Source organism: Balaenoptera borealis, assembly GCF_965194805.1.
Source record: "Balaenoptera borealis genome assembly, chromosome: 8".
Taxonomy (NCBI): domain Eukaryota; kingdom Metazoa; phylum Chordata; class Mammalia; order Artiodactyla; family Balaenopteridae; genus Balaenoptera; species Balaenoptera borealis.
The window spans coordinates 22,124,468-22,144,460 of record NC_138865.1 but is presented as its reverse complement, the minus strand read 5'-3'; the positions used below and the strand labels follow the sequence as shown (position 1 = coordinate 22,144,460).

Below are 19,993 nucleotides of genomic sequence, written 5' to 3'. Positions count from 1 at the left end.
TGAAGTGTTAGCAGATTGCTTGGCACATGCCATGCCTGATTGATGATGATGAATTTTATCATGAAAATGCAGCCTTGAGGAGGAAAAGAGCTCCCCAAGGCACAATGTCCCAGCTCTAGCCTGGGAGTGGATGGTCATCCTTGAGTGAGTGTGAGGCGGTGACAGCAGTGGCCGGGAAGGCTTGTCTTTGCCCTCCCAGACGCCCGCCTCTCACCCTCCTGTTGCTCAGTCATTCTGGGTTGAGTGATGTGTGGTCCACATGGGCGGGTGGGGTCAGGCAGGTGGGGGCTGGGCTGGGCCCGGAGACTGACTCCGAGGGCTTACAGCCCAGTGCTTCGATCCGTGGCCCGCCTGAATCCCACCATGCCGCTGGAGGAGGGACTGCGGAGGGCCGTGCAGGAATGGCGGCGCTTGAGCAACCTTGACCGGATGATCTACTACGAGATGGCGGAAAAGTGAGTCAGCGTCCTGGGCCCAGGGGCTGCGTGGAGGGTGAGGCGAGTGGGTGAGGGCAGGGTCTGGCCGTGGGGGTGCTCATCAGAGAGGACAGAGGAGAAGGGCTGTCACCCAGCACAGGGGCCCCGCAGCCCAGGGGCCCTACTGTCCTCCAGAAACCCCTCCCTCACCTTGAGCGTTTGAGACTTCTGTCCTTCCTCCACCAGGAGCTCTGCCTTCCCCTGATTTTGACCTACCCTTGCCTTGACATGAAGGTCTCAGGACGGGGCAGGGTGAAGCTGTGAGTCCAGTAGGGGTCCAACTCCGGCCATATGGGCTGGGCCGGGGAAAGAGCTCCACCCGCCAGCCTGCTGCTTCCTTAGTGGTGGGTGGCTGGCGGCCACTTCACATAGATTTGGGACCACCTCTCCTCATGAAAAGTGCCCTGAGTGGGTACCCTGGCATCCCTGAAGAGGCTGGGGAAGCCAGCTGTCGTCGGCCCAAGGGTCTCCGGCCCTTCCAGTGTTTGCTCCATGGTAATCCCCTTGGTGTAAGAAACAAAAGCAAACAAACGAGCGCCTCTCAGAGGAAGGGAAGGCCTCTCCTCTAAGCTCAGCATCCACATCGTCCAGCCTCTCCTGGGCCCTGTCTCCAGGTCTAAGTTCCAGGACTCTCAGTCCTAGCCCAGTGTCCTGGATTCGGGCAAGGACCCCTGTGGGGAACACATGCCTGTTCCAGCCTCTGGCTGTCAGCCCTTCATGTGGTTCTGGATGGGGACGGGGGCATGAGGAGGGTGCCCCCTGGGTCAGCCATGTGTCCCGTTGACCTGGTTCAATTCAGCGACCTGGGTCTATGCTGTTGCATGCCCTCCAGTGCTGGTGAGGCAGGAAGGGTCCCAGATCTTGTTATCACTTCCAGGAGCAGCTCTCTGCTGTGGACAGCACCTCACAGGGCCTTGACGGCCCCAAGGCACATCCTCTCCCAGTGCCTCATTCTTGGCTGCCTCTGTTGGGCTCCAGAACCCAGGCCTTTTTCTCAGGGTGGCCTGTGCCTCCGTCACCCCCCAGGTTCATGGAATTTGCGGCCGAGGAGGAGACGCACATTCAGCATTTGCAGTGGATGCAGTGCGCGCAGGACCTGCCTCCTCCAGCCCCACCGAAGCTGGATCCTCGGGGGCCCCCAGCCCCGAAAGTGCGCCTTCAGCCAGGCACCCAGGTTCCCACTGGAGCTGAAGGCACAGGTAACAGGGGCCTAGGCTTGGCCACCGTCCCCGTGTGGATCCTTTTCTTTCAAGACAGGGGCATTGGTCTTTCAACCAAAACAGCCACCGAGGCGGGGGGTGGGGGGGTGGGGTCTCAGCTGCCCCTTGTCACTACGGGGTATTGACTTGGTCAGTTTTGTAACTCCTCTCACACCTCCCTGTCAAAGGACCCCACACTAAGTCTGCCTAAGAAGTGGGCTTGATGGGGAGACCCCTAGAAAATTGGAGGTTCCCCACTTCCTTACTTGTGACTCTCTTAGATGACCCCCTAACCTCCCCTCTCCAGCTGTGCATGAGGCTTCAGATGGTCCTGACCCCTCCCACACCCACATCAACGTCCCCCAAACAATGCCCTCACCAACGTGCGCTCGGTGGTCAGGAGGTGGACCGGGAGTCCCTCACCTTCCTTCCCTTCCTCCTGCTCTGCCTCAGCCTGTGCTCCCAGGATGTCCGGCCCCAGGGCCCAGCCCTCGCACCCGAAGCCACACAGATCCCAGCGGACCCCGGAGCCCAAGGCGCCCAAGGAGATTCCCCCTGAGACTGTGAGGGAGTATGTGGACAGGATGGAGGCGCTGGTGGGGCCCGTCCACTCAGCCAGAGGCAAGTCACATGCAGAATGTGGAAAGGATGGAAATGAGCTGAAGCAGGAAGAGGACGACACCTGCTTGGACCCGTGTCTCTTGAGCTACACTGACGAACTGCGTTCCCGGGAAGACTCTGTCACCAAGGTAGGCTGGGCCTGGAGCCTGGGGTCTACAAGATGCCAGGGCATGGAACTCTCAGCACCCAAGATCTGGGTTCTGCTCAGGCCGATGGGACTTAAGCTCAGCTCCTTGTTCCTGAGCCCGGTGTTAGGGGAGGTTGACGCAGATGTATGTGTGTATATGTTTGTGTCTGTGTGTATGCCTTTGTGTGTCTGTGTATGTGCATCTGTGTATGTGCTCTTTTGTGTGTGACTGTGTATGTGCGTGTGTGTGTGTGTGTGTGTGTGTGCTGACCATCCCCGCCTTGTGGAGGAGAGTGGGGGTGGGTCTCTGCTTTTCACTTTCCCTCCTGATCTTCTTGTGTCACAGGCCACTCCTGGCCAAGGATGCTCACAGCCTCTTCTTTCTGTCCCAGGTGGAGGCAGTCATTCACCCTCGATTCCTGGCAGAATTGTTTTCCCCAGACCCACAGCTGGATCTCTTGGCCCTTGCTGAGGAGCTGAAGCAGGAGGAAGGACTCACCCCTGAAGAAGTGAGCCAGGGGAGGGAGAGGGACACTTAGGGAGCCAGGGGACTCCAGGGGAGGGGGGACCCCAGGTGATCCAGGGGACAGGGGAAACCAGGTGGCCCAGGGGAGCCAGAGGAGGGAGGGATCACAGGTAGAACAGGGGAGACAAGGGACACCCAGGAAGACCAGGGCACGGAGGGACCCCAGTGAGCAGGGGAGAGGTAGGGCCCCAGAACAGGAGGCCCACATGGCTCTGTCCGTCCCTTCCGTGCCTCGGAGGCCTGGCATGGGGAAGGGCCCTCTCTGGGGTGGGTGCAGCGCAGGGTGATAGGAAGGAGAGGATGGGGAGCCGGGAGCGGAGGGAAGGACACACAGCTGGGAATAAGGTGCAGGAGGATGGCAGGAATGCCACCGTGTCTGTATTTGGAGTCTAGTCCTGGGGTCACCCATCCCCTCCTCCACCTCAGGGCCATTGTCCCACTGCCCAGTGCTCCTCCTCTCACACGTGCGAGTGGAGCTGTCACTGTCCTCCTCCCTCCTACCAGCTGGTGCAGAAACAACTCCTGGACTTGAAAGAGGACGAAGGTGGGCCGGCAGCCCCGAGCCACAGTGCACCCGGAATGGGCTCAAGTCCATCTGAGTCCCACGCCGGCCAAGATGCCCAGAGGCACGACCAAGACCGCCATCGAGGGGTCAGTGATGAAGCCTGCCCACCAGAGATTGATTGTGAGGCTCTTCATAGGCCCATCCGAACAGACACTGGCCCGTTCGTGCTCAGAGACTTTGTTCCCCCTCGAGGACGTCAGGCTGGCAAGGGAGGCTGGACCCCAGGCTTTCCTCCTCAAGCTCCACCACCAGCTGCCCAGCTGACCCCTATCATTCGCCCAGTGAACTCTGGGCCATGGCCACATGGCACTTCCAGGGAGGGCCGCCTGGCCACCAACCAGTCCAACGCCTCGCAGGATGGCTCCTCTAACACCCAGAGAGAGTACAGTAGCTTCCGACGTTGGCAGCGCTTCAAGCCCCTGGCCCGGAGACACTTTCCCCTGAGTCCTGATGCAGAAGCTTTCGCCTGCTTTCTCATGTGAGTGAACGCTCAGGGGGTCCTGAGCTTATGGGAGCTTTTAGATAAAGAGGAACTGGGGATGGACTCGCACGTTAGGTTTCTAGGGATACTGGAAGGAAGGTGTGAGGGCGATGTCCATGCTATGAGAGGGCACATTGTCGGTCACATGGGTGGGCCTGCCAGTCCGTGACATCAGGACTGAAATGTGCCCTATCTCAACGGGCCCCACCACCCTGTGAGTCTGGCCAGCTTGCTCTTCCATGATTCTCATGGTAATATGGACTGAAGACTTGCAGTCAGAGAGGGTCGTGGTGTAAGGTGAGGAGCCCAGGAGTGGATGCCGCACTCTCCTGTGGTGCCGTGTCCTTTCATACAGGACTTGAGCGTACATGACCAGGGGAGGTCACTTCAGAGGAGGGGGAGGAGCGCGGGGCCCAGGAGAGCGCTTTATGCATGCCTCCACTTCGTTGTGGAGAATTCCACTAGGAACAGGGTGATGGTAGAGCTCTCCTAAGGGCGTGGGCTCTCTTCCACTAGAGTTGTGAGCCTGGCAGGTATTTCCATCCTAAACCTCCGGTCCCTGGTAAAAAGGGGACAATTACACTTCACTCAGAGGACTGTGCCGAAGACTCCTTGGGCTAATCTATGAAGTGTTAGCAGATTGCTTGGCACATGCCATGCCTCATTGATGATGGTGATTTTTATCATGAAAATGCAGCCTTGAGGAGGAAAAGAGCTCCCCAAGGCACAATGTCCCAGCTCTAGCCTGGGAGTGGATGGTCATCCTTGAGTGAGTGTGAGGCGGTGACAGCAGTGGCCGGGAAGGCTTGTCTTTGCCCTCCCAGACGCCCGCCTCTCACCCTCCTGTTGCTCAGTCATTCTGGGTTGAGTGATGTGTGGTCCACATGGGCGGGTGGGGTCAGGCAGGTGGGGGCTGGGCTGGGCCCGGAGACTGACCCCGAGGGCTTACAGCCCAGTGCTTCGATCCGTGGCCCGCCTGAATCCCACCATGCCGCTGGAGGAGGGACTGCGGAGGGCCGTGCAGGAATGGCGGCGCTTGAGCAACCTTGACCGGATGATCTACTACGAGATGGCGGAAAAGTGAGTCAGCGTCCTGGGCCCAGGGGCTGCGTGGAGGGTGAGGCGAGTGGGTGAGGGCAGGGTCTGGCCGTGGGGGTGCTCATCAGAGAGGACAGAGGAGAAGGGCTGTCACCCAGCACAGGGGCCCCGCAGCCCAGGGGCCCTACTGTCCTCCAGAAACCCCTCCCTCACCTTGAGCGTTTGAGACTTCTGTCCTTCCTCCACCAGGAGCTCTGCCTTCCCCTGATTTTGACCTACCCTTGCCTTGACATGAAGGTCTCAGGACGGGGCAGGGTGAAGCTGTGAGTCCAGTAGGGGTCCAACTCCGGCCATATGGGCTGGGCCGGGGAAAGAGCTCCACCCGCCAGCCTGCTGCTTCCTTAGTGGTGGGTGGCTGGCGGCCACTTCACATAGATTTGGGACCACCTCTCCTCATGAAAAGTGCCCTGAGTGGGTACCCTGGCATCCCTGAAGAGGCTGGGGAAGCCAGCTGTCGTCGGCCCAAGGGTCTCCGGCCCTTCCAGTGTTTGCTCCATGGTAATCCCCTTGGTGTAAGAAACAAAAGCAAACAAACGAGCGCCTCTCAGAGGAAGGGAAGGCCTCTCCTCTAAGCTCAGCATCCACATCGTCCAGCCTCTCCTGGGCCCTGTCTCCAGGTCTATGTTCCAGGACTCTCAGTCCTAGCCCAGTGTCCTGGATTCGGGCAAGGACCCCTGTGGGGAACACATGCCTGTTCCAGCCTCTGGCTGTCAGCCCTTCATGTGGTTCTGGATGGGGATGGGGGCATGAGGAGGGTGCCCCCTGGGTCAGCCATGTGTCCTGTTGACCTGGTTCAATTCAGCGACCTGGGTCTATGCTGTTGCATGCCCTCCAGTGCTGGTGAGGCAGGAAGGGTCCCAGATCTTGTTATCACTTCCAGGAGCAGCTCTCTGCTGTGGACAGCACCTCACAGGGCCTTGACGGCCCCAAGGCACATCCTCTCCCAGTGCCTCATTCTTGGCTGCCTCTGTTGGGCTCCAGAACCCAGGCCTTTTTCTCAGGGTGGCCTGTGCCTCCGTCACCCCCCAGGTTCATGGAATTTGCGGCCGAGGAGGAGACGCACATTCAGCATTTGCAGTGGATGCAGTGCGCGCAGGACCTGCCTCCTCCAGCCCCACCGAAGCTGGATCCTCGGGGGCCCCCAGCCCCGAAAGTGCGCCTTCAGCCAGGCACCCAGCTTCCCACTGGAGCTGAAGGCACAGGTAACAGGGGCCTAGGCTTGGCCACCGTCCCCATGTGGATCCTTTTCTTTCAAGACAGGGGCATTGGTCTTTCAACCAAAACAGCCACCGAGGCGGGGGGTGGGGGGGTGGGGTCTCAGCTGCCCCTTGTCACTACGGGGTATTGACTTGGTCAGTTTTGTAACTCCTCTCACACCTCCCTGTCAAAGGACCCCACACTAAGTCTGCCTAAGAAGTGGGCTTGATGGGGAGACCCCTAGAAAATTGGAGGTTCCCCACTTCCTTACTTGTGACTCTCTTAGATGACCCCCTAACCTCCCCTCTCCAGCTGTGCATGAGGCTTCAGATGGTCCTGACCCCTCCCACACCCACATCAACGTCCCCCAAACAATGCCCTCACCAACGTGCGCTCGGTGGTCAGGAGGTGGACCGGGAGTCCCTCACCTTCCTTCCCTTCCTCCTGCTCTGCCTCAGCCTGTGCTCCCAGGATGTCCGGCCCCAGGGCCCAGCCCTCGCACCCGAAGCCACACAGATCCCAGCGGACCCCGGAGCCCAAGGCGCCCAAGGAGATTCCCCCTGAGACTGTGAGGGAGTATGTGGACAGGATGGAGGCGCTGGTGGGGCCCGTCCACTCAGCCAGAGGCAAGTCACATGCAGAATGTGGAAAGGATGGAAATGAGCTGAAGCAGGAAGAGGACGACACCTGCTTGGACCCGTGTCTCTTGAGCTACACTGACGAACTGCGTTCCCGGGAAGACTCGGTCACCAAGGTAGGCTGGGCCTGGAGCCTGGGGTCTACAAGATGCCAGGGCATGGAACTCTCAGCACCCAAGATCTGGGTTCTGCTCAGGCCGATGGGACTTAAGCTCAGCTCCTTGTTCCTGAGCCCGGTGTTAGGGGAGGTTGACGCAGATGTATGTGTGTATATGTTTGTGTCTGTGTGTATGCCTTTGTGTGTCTGTGTATGTGCATCTGTGTATGTGCTCTTTTGTGTGTGACTGTGTATGTGCGTGTGTGTGTGTGTGTGTGTGTGTGCTGACCATCCCCGCCTTGTGGAGGAGAGTGGGGGTGGGTCTCTGCTTTTCACTTTCCCTCCTGATCTTCTTGTGTCACAGGCCACTCCTGGCCAAGGATGCTCACAGCCTCTTCTTTCTGTCCCAGGTGGAGGCAGTCATTCACCCTCGATTCCTGGCAGAATTGTTTTCCCCAGACCCACAGCTGGATCTCTTGGCCCTTGCTGAGGAGCTGAAGCAGGAGGAAGGACTCACCCCTGAAGAAGTGAGCCAGGGGAGGGAGAGGGACACTTAGGGAGCCAGGGGACTCCAGGGGAGGGGGGACCCCAGGTGATCCAGGGGACAGGGGAAACCAGGTGGCCCAGGGGAGCCAGAGGAGGGAGGGATCACAGGTAGAACAGGGGAGACAAGGGACACCCAGGAAGACCAGGGCACGGAGGGACCCCAGTGAGCAGGGGAGAGGTAGGGCCCCAGAACAGGAGGCCCACATGGCTCTGTCCGTCCCTTCCGTGCCTCGGAGGCCTGGCATGGGGAAGGGCCCTCTCTGGGGTGGGTGCAGCGCAGGGTGATAGGAAGGAGAGGATGGGGAGCCGGGAGCAGAGGGAAGGACACACAGCTGGGAATAAGGTGCAGGAGGATGGCAGGAATGCCACCGTGTCTGTATTTGGAGTCTAGTCCTGGGGTCACCCGTCCCCTCCTCCCCCCCAGGGCCATTGTCCCACTGCCCAGTGCTCCTCCTCTCACACGTGCGAGTGGAGCTGTCACTGTCCTCCTCCCTCCTACCAGCTGGTGCAGAAACAACTCCTGGACTTGAAAGAGGACGAAGGTGGGCCGGCAGCCCCGAGCCACAGTGCACCCGGAATGGGCTCAAGTCCATCTGAGTCCCACGCCGGCCAAGGTGCCCAGAGGCACGACCAAGACCGCCATCGAGGGGTCAGTGATGAAGCCTGCCCACCAGAGATTGATTGTGAGGCTCTTCATAGGCCCATCCGAACAGACACTGGCCCGTTCAGGCCCAAAGTCTTTGTTCCCTCTCGAGGACGTCAGGAGGTCTCTCCATTCCGGGCCGGACGGCCCTCCCCTCCCCAGGGTCAAAGGCACACTGGCCCTCTACTGGGACCGAGGGATGCGTCTGTTCTCAGAGAGGCATCTCCCGTTCGGGAGGCCCGAGGGCCCAGGGACGCGTCCAGTGAGGACAAGGAGGCGCTCCCCAGCCTGGCCTCCCTCTTGGCCTCTCCGCAGAGCCTGCCGCCTTGCGGGCTGTCCCAGACACCTGCCCCTGCCTCAGGCCTGGCCTCCCCTGGAGGTTGGGGGGCCCAGAGTGCTCCCCAGGCCCCCTCCCCTCAGAGAAGAGGCCCCAGCCCAGCTCCACCAGCCGCTCCCAAGTCGAGGAAGCGGGCTCTGTGTGGGCCCCCAGCCGCTGCTGAGAAGCGGCCCATCCCCGGGGCTGGCCACGGGGTCTCTAAGAGGCCAGCGTTGGCTCTGGTGCTGGCTCGCCCCTCACAGCCGAGAAAGAGAAAGCGTGACCCGTTTGTCACAGAGAAGAGGAGGAAGAAGGAGGAAGCACTGCAGCCAGTAGGGAACAGCCAGGCCGGCCCTCCAGGGCGAGCCCCCCAGGGGAGCCTAGGGGCTCCTCCTCACCCCAGCGCTGATCCTGGGATTGTGGGGGGTTAGAGAGGTGGGGGAGGTGGGTGTGAGCAGGACCTTTGGAGTGATGTATGAAAATTGTGAATAAAGATAATTTTGGTGGGAAATGCTCTCAGGCCACTGTCATCTTCTTCGTGTGGAGCTGCTCCACAGAGAGCGATCCTGAGAGGAAGGAAGGGTGAGGGAGGTCACAGGAGCTATGGATCTACAGGTGGCCAAACCTTTCCTCCACATAGACAAGGACTCCTCAGGCTGCCCCTGGGAACGCACAGCTCTCACTTTCCCCAGGGACCCCCTCACCATCCCCTTTTCTAAAGCCTGCTTGGCTAGGGGCCTTCTGGGGCATCTGTAGCATCTTCTGCATCCCTGAACCGTCTGTGGAGGGAGAGCTGCTTTTGTGCCTCTCAGCCCTCTGGACACTAACCAGTTTCTAGGACGGAGCCTGGAGACGGCCCTTGTCTTTATGAAGCTGCTCTCTGCTTCCCTGAAGTGGCCAGGCGATGGCGCTGGAGTGACCCTCCGCTCATCCAGGGTTTCCTGTGGGGGTGGCCTGACCAGAGAGGAAAAGTCTTGGCCATGGGGACAGGACTGTCTGCCTCGTCATAGCGGGAGCGTTCTCTAGTCCCACTGGGATTATTGCAATGTGGAGAGTGGTTGAGGCAGCTACCTCTTAATCCCAGTGAGGATGCAACGAGGGGACTGGGCGCGGGGAAATTCATAGGGCACCTGTTACAGGTGTGTCTAAGGGAAACGACAGTTGGGCCCCTTTGTGGAACTTGTGGGATTTCTGTGCAGCAGCATCTCTTTCAACTGAGGGAGGAGGACCCATCTGGCTGTGGCTGTGGGGACTGGCCTTAGGGGCCTAGGGGTGTGCAAAGACACTCCAGAACTACTGTCCCTTCCCTTTCCACCCATGGCTGGACATGTGTATGTATTGGTATCAACACTGATTTGTATTCCCATAGAAAACAGTTCCTCCTGACAAACTATGACCGTGTTTCACAAGAACAGCTTGCTCACAGGGGCAGCAGGGGTGGGGGACAGGTGTCTGTGGCCCCAGATCTGGGTGGGAGCTGGGATCCATGCTGAGGAGTGTGGAGGCCTCAGTCACCGTCCTGCGGTTGCCGGCAGAGACTTTGAATCATCAGAGCAGGGGAAATGACCAGCTCATAAGGGTGAGACGAGCAAACAATGAGGGGCAGGGAGCAGACCCCTGCTGTCTCCCTGAACTGCCCCCCCTCGCAGCCTGCTTAGCCCCCGTCATGGCCTGTGCTGGCCCACCTCTGAAGCCCCTTCCTCCTAATGCACTCAGATGCTCTGATCCTTTGTGGACCCGCCCTGGGCCTCACACCCCACCCCTTCCCTGCTGGCCAAAGCCTCTTCTCCCGGTTCTGAGTTCTGATTCCTTCCCCAGGACCCAGGCGGGGGTTGGGACAGCAGAGACTCCCTAATTCTCCCTCCTCCTCCCTGAGATCTTGACAATCACCTTTGTATGTTTCTATGATTTTAACTACTGTAGATACTTCACGTGAGTGGCTATGATATGTCCTTTGATGAGTGGCTTATTTCACTTAGCATAATGTCTTAGAGGTTTATCCATGTTGTAGCATGAGACATGGTTTCCTTTTATTTCAAGGAAGGAAATATTTCCTTGTGTTTATAGACACCATTATCCCTTCATCTGTTGATGGACATTTGGGTTTCTTCACGTCTTGGGTATTTTGGATAATGCTACGAAGAATGCGGGTGTGCAAATATCTCTTTGAGATCCTGCTTTGAATTCTTTTGGATACATACCCAGAAGTGGGACTGCTGGATCACATGGTAGTTATATTTTTAATTTTTTGAGGAAACTTCATATTGTTTTCCGTAAGGGTTGTCCCATTTTACACCTCTCACCAACAATGAGAAAGATAGCCACCATCAAGAACTTGGTATATATCCATCTTATAAAAATGTTTATGCTTTTAGCAGAGCTGTAGATAATCAAAATTATGTATAATAACAATATTTTTGGTTATATATGTTGTCATGTAAATCATATTGCCTTTGGCTTCTTCTTTCAACATTCTTACTTTAAGAAAAATGGATATATTAGATGTTCTTTAATTTTTTAATTATTTATAATTTTGCATTGTATGCATACATTAAAAATAATTTATCAGTTCCCTTGTTGGTGAACTTTTATAAATTATAATTTGACAGGGTAATCAGTTCCAGAGGAAAAGTTTCTTCTTTCAGAACTTTGAGTATTTATTCCATCGAATATGGTTTTTGTTACTGTTTTTTTCAAATTATGCCATCAATACACCCTTTCATGGTGGGTGATCAGTTTCCTTGCTAATTGTTTTTTGGAAGACTGTCTGTTGTCTTTTGTGTTCTCCAGTTTCTTGACGTGTGATTAGTTTCAGGTTAAAAAAATGTATCCTCCATGTGATCTATTTTGCTTCATTAACTGATAATACACATTCTTCATCTCATCTAGAACATAATATTATCTTTTTCATATGTTACTTCTACTCATTCTTTCCTGTCTCTACTTCTAGAACCCTGGATATATGTATATTAGACCATCTTATATATTCTCTGTGTCTTCATCAGCTTGGACGGCTATAACAAAATGCCATAGACCTGGTGGCTTGAAAAACAGACGGTAATTTCTTAACAGTTCTGAAGGTTGGAAGTCCAAGATCAAGGTGCCATATTCAGTTCCTGGTGAGAGCTCTCTTCCTACTTTTCAGATGGTTGTCTTCTTACCGCGTCCTCACGTGGCAGAGAGACAGAGGGATCTCTCTTGTGTCTTTTCTTTTAAGGGCACTAAACCCATTATGAAAGCTCCATTCCCATGCCCTAATTACCTCCCAAAGGCCCTGTCCCCAAATACATTGAAGGGTAGGGCTTCAACATAAGAATTGGTGGGGGGGATATACGTCCATAGCATTCTGCCCCTGGTACCCAAAATTCGTGTCCTTATTGTATGCAAAATACATTCATTCTACCCCAACAGCCTCAAAAGCCTTAACTCATTCCAACATCAACTGTAAAATTTAAAGTCCAAAGTCTGATCTAAACACCATCTAAATCACATATGGGTGAGACTGGAGGTACTATTCATCCTGAGGCAAAATTCCTCTGTAGCTGTAAATCTGTGACCCAAACGAGTTAAGTGTTTCCAAATACCATGTTGGGACTGGCATATGATAGACATCCCTACTCCAAAAGGAAGAAATAGGAAAGAAGGAAGGGGTGACAGTTTCCAAGCTAGTCCAAAGCCTAGCAAGGCCAATCCCATTAGATCTTAAGGTACGAGAATAACCCTCTTTAGTTTGATGTTTTGCCCTCCAGGCCTGCTGGGGTGGCAACATCATCCCCACAGCTCGGTGGGGCAGCCCCACTCCTTCAGTTTGGTGGGGTGCCACCCACACTGCAGCTCTCTGTAGGGCCTCCACCTACACCATGACTCTCTGTGAGGGCGACAATCTCACACTTTGAAACTGAGGCCCCCTGGGCCTGTGGTGGGATTGACAGACCCGATGACCTCGGAATCACCTTTGGGGTCCTTCTTCCCTTTTCTTCAAGAGGAGTACACATTCACAGCCAAATTGCTCTAGTCTCCCATTCTGTAGAATCCAAGAATTCTGACAGCCTTCCTCATTCTTCCTGGCTTTCTCTGTCCCCTTTAGTTCCAACTGGCAGTGTCCCTTCTCTACTCCTGGCCTCTGCTGAGATGACTAATTAAATTAATATCACGCCTATGATCTCTTCTTCAAAGGGTTGCTCAGCTGCACCATTAGAGTTTCTTCAGAACAAGCTTTCTCACTTTCAAATATGGATAGGCTGAGAAGTTTCCAAATCTCTAAGTTCTGATTTCTTTTTGCTTAACAATTTGGTCTTCAATTTATCTTTCTCCTGATGTGTTTTACTAGGAGCGGTGATGAGGAACCAAGCTACTTCTTCCAAACTTTGTTCAGAGATCTCCTCAGATGAATATTCAATTTCATCACTTACAAGGTCTACCTTCCCCAAAACGCTAGAACACAGTTCAGTCAAGTTCTTTGCCACTTTATAATAAGAATTGCCTCTCCTCCAATTTCTAATAATGTGTTCCTCATTTCTGTTGGAGACCTCACCAGAATAGCATCTAACGTCCATATTTCTGTCTGTTCATGATTATTTCTGTATTCTCTACAAAGATGGAGACTTTCTCTCCAGTGTGCCTCTTTGCTTTCTGAGCCATCACCAGAATCACTTTTAATAGGTATAGGCTGAAAGGACTTTATGGCGATTTCAGCTCTTTTTTAGCATGCACTTCAAATCTCTTTCAGCCTTTACCTACTATCCAATTCCAAGGCCACTTCCACATATTTAGGTATTTGCTACTTCTTGGTACTAAAATATGTCTTAGCTCAAAGGGCTATAACAAACTACCACAGACTGGGTGGCTTAAACAAAAGACGTATATTTCTCACAGTTCTGGAGGCTGCAAAGTCCAAAATCAAGCCACCAGCAGACTCTAGGTCCATACATTTCTCATTCATAATTTCTGACCGTTTCTTTTCTGTGCTACATTTTAGCTAATTTTTCACATCTATCATCCATGTCATCCACTTCCTCTTTATCAGTATCTGATCTAACTTTTTCCCACTCCCTTTGATATACAGATGTGTGATGTTTGTATGTTGAATTTCATCATCCACTATAAAATATTCAATTTCAATGGTCAAGATTTACTAACATCAATCATTTTTACTGTTGAAGACAGAATATTCTTAACTGGAACTGGCACTGTTAATACAAGTGTATGATAGTGAATACAAGCCCAACTAGTACAGTTTGGTGCTACTCCTTGATTTGGGTTAAGGTGCCAGCACTTCTGCCACCTTTGCTTTTGCACCATCAGTACCTATGTCAACACAATTGTTCCAGAGTAAATCATGAGATTAAAAAAGTTTCACCAACAGTTTGAATATTACAGCATCATGTTGTTTGTGATCAAGCGTGAAGATCGTCAATATTATCTAGTGCTAGTACTAGACAAATTCAAGGAAAATGGCAAACCCAGTCACTTTTTGTTTCCTTTTCCATGTGAAAAGCTGTAAGCAACATGTTTTTGTCCTTTAAAGGGCTCATATGTCTCTGTTTAAAATATTCCATTCCTCTCTCTCTTTTTTCAAATTCATTAATTGATTTATTTGTTTTTAGCTGCGTTGGGTCTTCGTTGCTGTGCGCAGGCTTTCTCTAGTCGCGGTGAGCAGGCTTCGCATTGCGGTGGCTTCTCTTGTTGCGGAGCACGGGCTCTAGGCGCGCGGGCGTCAGTAGTCGTGGCACACGGGCTCAGTAGTCGTAGTTCGTGGGCTCTAGAGCGCAGGCTCAGTAATTGTGGAGCACGGGCTTAGTTGCTCGGCGGCATGTGGGATCTTCCCAGACCAGGGATCAAACCCATGTCCCCTGCATTGGCAGGCGGATTCCCAACCACTGCGCCACCAGGGAAGTCCCAATTCCTCTCTCTTTAAACATAAAGTGATTTGACTTAAAGCAGTGCTTAAAGTTTACTGGTACTATAATCCTTTTTCAAAATTACTCTGTGGCATAAGCCACAATGCAGTGAATTGTTGACACCTCCAAATCCCAGGGAGGCCCCTGAGTGCTTTCTCAGGAGGAAATTGAGGTCAGGTGTATCTGATGGCCTGTGTGCTCTCTGTGCTCCTGGTGATATGTGGGGGCTTTCAGGTGAGTGCAGTGGGTAGACTCATGGACTCTTAGTCTTGACTGGGGGAGACAGCACTGTCGGGTTTATTTTTCCACATTTGCCTCCTTTTGTGTTGCCTTTCTCCCAGTTGCATTTAGCCTGATGAGAGGGAAGGAGGAGATGTCGGTAGCTGGGCAGGTGGTTCTCCAGGAGCAAATGTCAGGGACGGTTGCGTGGGCAAGATCCCTAGGCCCCGTCCTGGCAATCTTGCTGTGCACTGAGCAGTCCAGATGAATCGGGTCCTTGACCAGAAGTCCATGAAACTTTTGGCAATCTGGGCAAAATTTGGGATCTGAGGATGGGCTCAGAAATTTCAGCAAGGATTTGGTGGTATCTTACCCTCGGGCTGTTTAAGAGCCCCTGGTTTTGAATGGCATGAAGCACCAGAGAGCCTTTGATCACATTCTATACAGCTGTCCTGTGTGTGACCCTCCAGCAGCAAACCTTCTCTGCTGTGACCTCAGGGCAGGCCCCATCCCCCCCCCACCCCGAGGCTCCTGCCCTGTGAAACATGAGGGTGTAACGCAGGCTGCTTGTCAGTGCTGGGCTCCTGGCTTGCCTGACGCAAAGGATGGAGCATCTGTTCACCTTGTGCTGGTGCCCTTCCCAGAATCAATGGGCTCACAGCCCAGACATTTATGCTGAGTCTGGGGGCAGCTGTGCCCTGAGAAGCCATGTCTTGTCACTTGGCCCAGGGAGCACCTCCTCAACGGACCACACTTATCATATGGGCCTCCTGCTCTTGTGCCCTCTTGTTTTGTTCTGAGGCAGGTGGTTGTGATGGCCAGTACTGTGGGGTCTTGTGATCTCAGAGCAGACACTGGAGGCTGACTGACCCCACAGAGATGGACAAGGATGTGGGCTCAGGCGATGGGTCCTTTCTTGGGTTTCTGCCTCTCCTCCCTGACTCCTGACCCTTGCTCTCAAAAGCTCACCTTTCTGTTGTAGTTGCCTCACCAGGGGGCAGTGACGGGCTTTGCCCCGCTGAACTATACCCTCGGGGTAGGTGGCCACAGCCTGGCTTGTCACACACTGGGGAAATCCTACACTGGGGAAGTCAGGATTGTGCCTTGCTGGGCTTGGAACCCAGGTAGAAAGGTAGATGGTGTGGGTCTGAGGGACTGATGCCCCAGCCCCAGGGCAGGTGACTTCTCCTGGGAGAGGTTGCCCATGGCCCCCTTTGGCCCCTCGACCCTGCAGTGGTGCCGATACACGCCTCCTGCAGGCCACAGCCTCTGTGCATAGGATCTGCCCCAGTATCACATGAGAAGCCGGGCCCAGGAGCCTCGCTCTCTCGGAGAGCAGCTGGTCATCCCACACTGAGGGGCGTCTTCTCGGACACAGGGCACATAGCTGACCTGTAACTGACATATGGACTCTTCCCTGGGCTTTAGCCCTGAATTTACCTCCATTCTTGTCTCCTGTCTCACGGCCCCTGCCTTTTCCCCCAGACACCGGAGATCTCCAGGCTTGGGTGGAGTATGGCATGTTGTCAAGCTCAGTGGTGTCCACCTCACCAGCCCACTGGAATCAAGCCCCAGGGAGCCTTTGAGAGAGCAAGACCAAGGACTTTAAGAAGACTATGGTTAATGTTAAGGAGCATAGATTGTAAGATGAGGAATTTCACTAGTGTTTTTCAATCCGTAAGAAGAATGAAATAGAAATTGCAGAATTGAAACTTGCACAGATATCAAGAAATAATAGTTTACAGGCCTCAAGAAATAATAGTTTAACAAATGACCCATTCACAGAATCAAGGAAATGAGCACCATCCACAGGGTGTGCAAAGGAGGTGCCTAATCCCAGGAGCAGCATGGCCACGGCTCGTCTGAGAGCGAGGCATGTGCTGGGCAAGCTTTTGTATGTAATGTTCACCAAAGGGAACCTTGGCCAGTGATACCAGGGAAAGGCTATCATGGTGAAGGCCCACTCATCTCCACCGCCCTCAACTTGAATCAAAGTATTGGCTGAAGAAACAGACTTGACAGAGACTTTGGCCACCTGGCCTGGGTTCTCCCTACAAAATGTCATGTTCCTCCAAGAACAGGGCAAGGAGTCACAGTTGTCCGAATCACAGACGGCATATCTTAACGGTACAGCTATTACAAAGTTGCACCTTTGTTTGAAGGGAATTGTTAAGTGGTGGGTAGGGAGTGATGTGTTCCAGGGAGGATTTGGGTCCTCTGGCTTTCAGGTGACCCTCTTATCAGACAGGGCAATTCTGCCAATAACTCATCACTGCCTTCATTCCTCAGGTGGTAGGGATACAAAGGGCTTAAAAGGGGTGCAGGCAGAGGACAGCCCTGACTGATAGCACAGAGCCATCACCTACTGTCTCCTCAACTCCTCTGCCCATATAGCCACCAAGGGTGCCAGCTGCTTGCTTTCACAGCAGCTGTTGATAGCACACCATCATCCAAGGAGTTCTTGAGCACCAACTTTGCACTACTCAGCAGCATAATGGAGAAATCAAGGATGGTCCATGGAAATAGCTAAGGGTCTTGTTTTAGGGCAAATGAGCTTATTCTGCAATATGTGCTTCTTAGTTAATTGGGGTTCGAATGTCCTTTCTTGTATGAAATGATGTTGATAATGTTTGAAAAATAAAAGGTTGGCCACCCCATGAGAAACTATGCTCTTATCTGAGTGGGGTTGGGGAGCAAGAGGGAGTAATGAAAATTTTGGTTGTTGAAGTAGTGACAGGGCAGGGCTAACTTGTTCAAGACTGCCTCCCTGCAGGAGGAAGGTCGGCCTTCCTCAAGACTTCATGGACACTACCCATAGCCAGGGCTTACGGCTGTCTTAGCTGGTGACTCAGCCATGGGCCTACTGAGCAATACAGCTGCAACCGCAGCTTGGCTCAGCCCTGACCAGCAGGAGAGAGGCTGGGCCTCCCTCAGCCTGACTGCTCGTTCCATGGAGAGGGACTGGACCTGGGTCCTGTGTGTCCCAGTGCTGGTCCTAGTTCCTGCCCACACGGGACCTGGGCTTCCCTGATTCTGCAATATAAACACCAGAGCCCAAAGTTTGGGTCCCTCTCCTGGACCCTGGATCCCTACTGGATCCCTGTGTGCTGGCCCAGGGGACCCACAAACTCCCCACTATTCCTGTGACTGTGAACTGCCCCTGATAAACATGGCTCCAGCAGCCAGGGTTACATATTTTTAGGGAACTCTCTTATGGTTACAAGTGCAAAAGACTGAGAACTACTATGTAAAACTAATATTTGAAAACTTCACTCCAGTGATATTTGAAGAACCTCTATAAAATAACTAAACAAACACAATCGCATTTTATTCCACTGTGTCCACAGTCTAAGCTTTAAATTGTATAAAAATGAGAACAACAAGTAGAATGCCTCCAAACATTTGGAAATTAAGATGCACACTTCTAAATAATCCATGGTTAAAGAGGAATTTCAAGGAAAAATTTTAAGATAAATAGAACTGAGTGAAAATGAAAATACAACACATAAAATGTGGAAGGATCCAGATAAAACACTATTAAGAGGGAAACGAATGGCACTAAATGCTTATAATAGAAAAGAGGGAAGGTCTCAGATCAATAATCTAAGCTTTCACACACGGAAACGGGAAAAAAATTGCACAATAAAATCAACACATGAAGAAGGAAGCAAATAACAATACACTCTGATCAAATGGAGTCTATTCTCGGAACACAAGCTTGGTTTACTATTCAAAACTCATCAGCGTAATTTGCCATATTAATAGATTGAAGAAGAAAATCTACATGGCCACATCAATTAATGAAGAAAAAGCATTTGATGAACTTCAACACACATTCATGTCAGAAACTCTCAGAAATCAAGGAATAGAAGGGCTCTACTTCAACCCAGTAAAGAATATCTACAAAAAACCGACAGTGAACATCATACTTAATGGTGAGAGAATGAATGTTTTCCTCCTAAATTCAAAAGAAGGCCAGAATGTCCTCTTTCATCTCTCCTTTTCAACTCAGTACTGTAGGTACTAGCCAGTGCAGCATGGCAAGAAAAAGAAAGAAAGACACACAGATTAGAAAGGAAGAAATATTACTGTCCATACTCATGGATAGCATGACTGTCTGCATAGAAAATCCCAAGAAATCTCTAAGAAGCAATTAATAAGTGGCAATTACTTTAACAAAGTCTCAGGATACAAGATCAACACAAAAACATTAGTCATATTTCCAAATATTAACAATGAACAACTGGAATCCAAAACTAAAAACACAATGCCGGGGCTTCCCTGGTGGCGCAGTGGTTGAGAATCTGCCTGCCAATGCAGGGGACACGGGTTTGAGCCCTGGTCTGGGAAGATCCCACATGCCGTGGAGCGACTAGGCCCGTGAGCCACAACTACTGAGCCTGTGCGTCTGGAGCCTGTGCTCTGCAACAAGAGAGGCCGCGACAGTGAGAGGCCCGCGCACCGTGATGAAGAGTGGCCCCCAGTCGCCACAACTAGAGAAAGCCTTCGCACAGAAACGAAGACCCAACACAGACAAAAATAAAAAAAGAAAAATTAAAAAAAAAAAAACACAATGCCATACACAATGCTTCCAAAACATGAAATATTTGATTATAAATATTTTAATAGAGGATCTGTACGATACAACCAAACAAGACCTAAATCAATGGAGAGACATATCGCATTCATGGATTGGAAGACTCAACATAATAAAAGGTCAACTTCCAACAGAATTTTTTTGTCAACATGGACAAGCTTATTCTAAAATGTATGAACAAAAGGTAAAGGCAAAGGAACCAGAATAAGTAAAACAATTTTGAGAAAGCAGAATATAGTTAGAGGATATTAAGACCTACTGTAAAGCTATAAGTAAGACAGTGTGGTATTGGTGGAAGGATAGATACATAGTTCAATGAATAGGATAGAGAATACAGAAATAGACACATGCCAATACAACAAACTGTTTTTTTTTTTTTTTACATAAGTTAAAAAGCGATATAAAAAGCAAAATCTCTAGTCCTTATAATAACCCTAAAAGGAACACAAATCTGTTAAATGACTAAGCAAGACCATACAGTTAGTGGCAGCACCAGAATCAGAACACAGGTCTACCTACTCTTGCTATGACTGAGCCTCTTCCTCTACATCTCCTAAATGTCACTCTGAGTTGAAGAGGGGAAAGAAATGGGAGACCACCGTGACGCCACATCCCTGTGCTTTAACCAGTATGTTTTCTTTATATACTGGACCATCTATTTCAGATTTTATTTGAAGCAAGTTTTGGCTTGCTTCAGTATGTATTTCATTTTCCATTTATCACCCTCTTTCATTCATGGCAGACAGG

At 52.1% G+C, this 19,993-nt stretch overlaps 1 protein-coding gene and 2 long non-coding RNA genes across 3 annotated transcripts in view; 2 read left to right on the top strand and 1 right to left on the bottom strand.

The window, feature by feature from the left end:
* The window catches only part of LOC309633722 (serine/threonine-protein kinase MRCK alpha-like), a gene marked incomplete at its 5' end in the record, with an annotated part of 218,952 nt that overhangs the window by 81,429 nt on the left and 117,530 nt on the right, over positions 1-19,993 (bottom strand). The gene's annotated exons all lie outside the window — the stretch shown is intronic.
* The window catches only part of LOC309633740, a 174,444-nt gene that overhangs the window by 75,098 nt on the left and 79,353 nt on the right, over positions 1-19,993 (top strand). The gene's annotated exons all lie outside the window — the stretch shown is intronic.
* The window catches only part of LOC309633747, a 158,730-nt gene that overhangs the window by 74,977 nt on the left and 63,760 nt on the right, over positions 1-19,993 (top strand). The gene's annotated exons all lie outside the window — the stretch shown is intronic.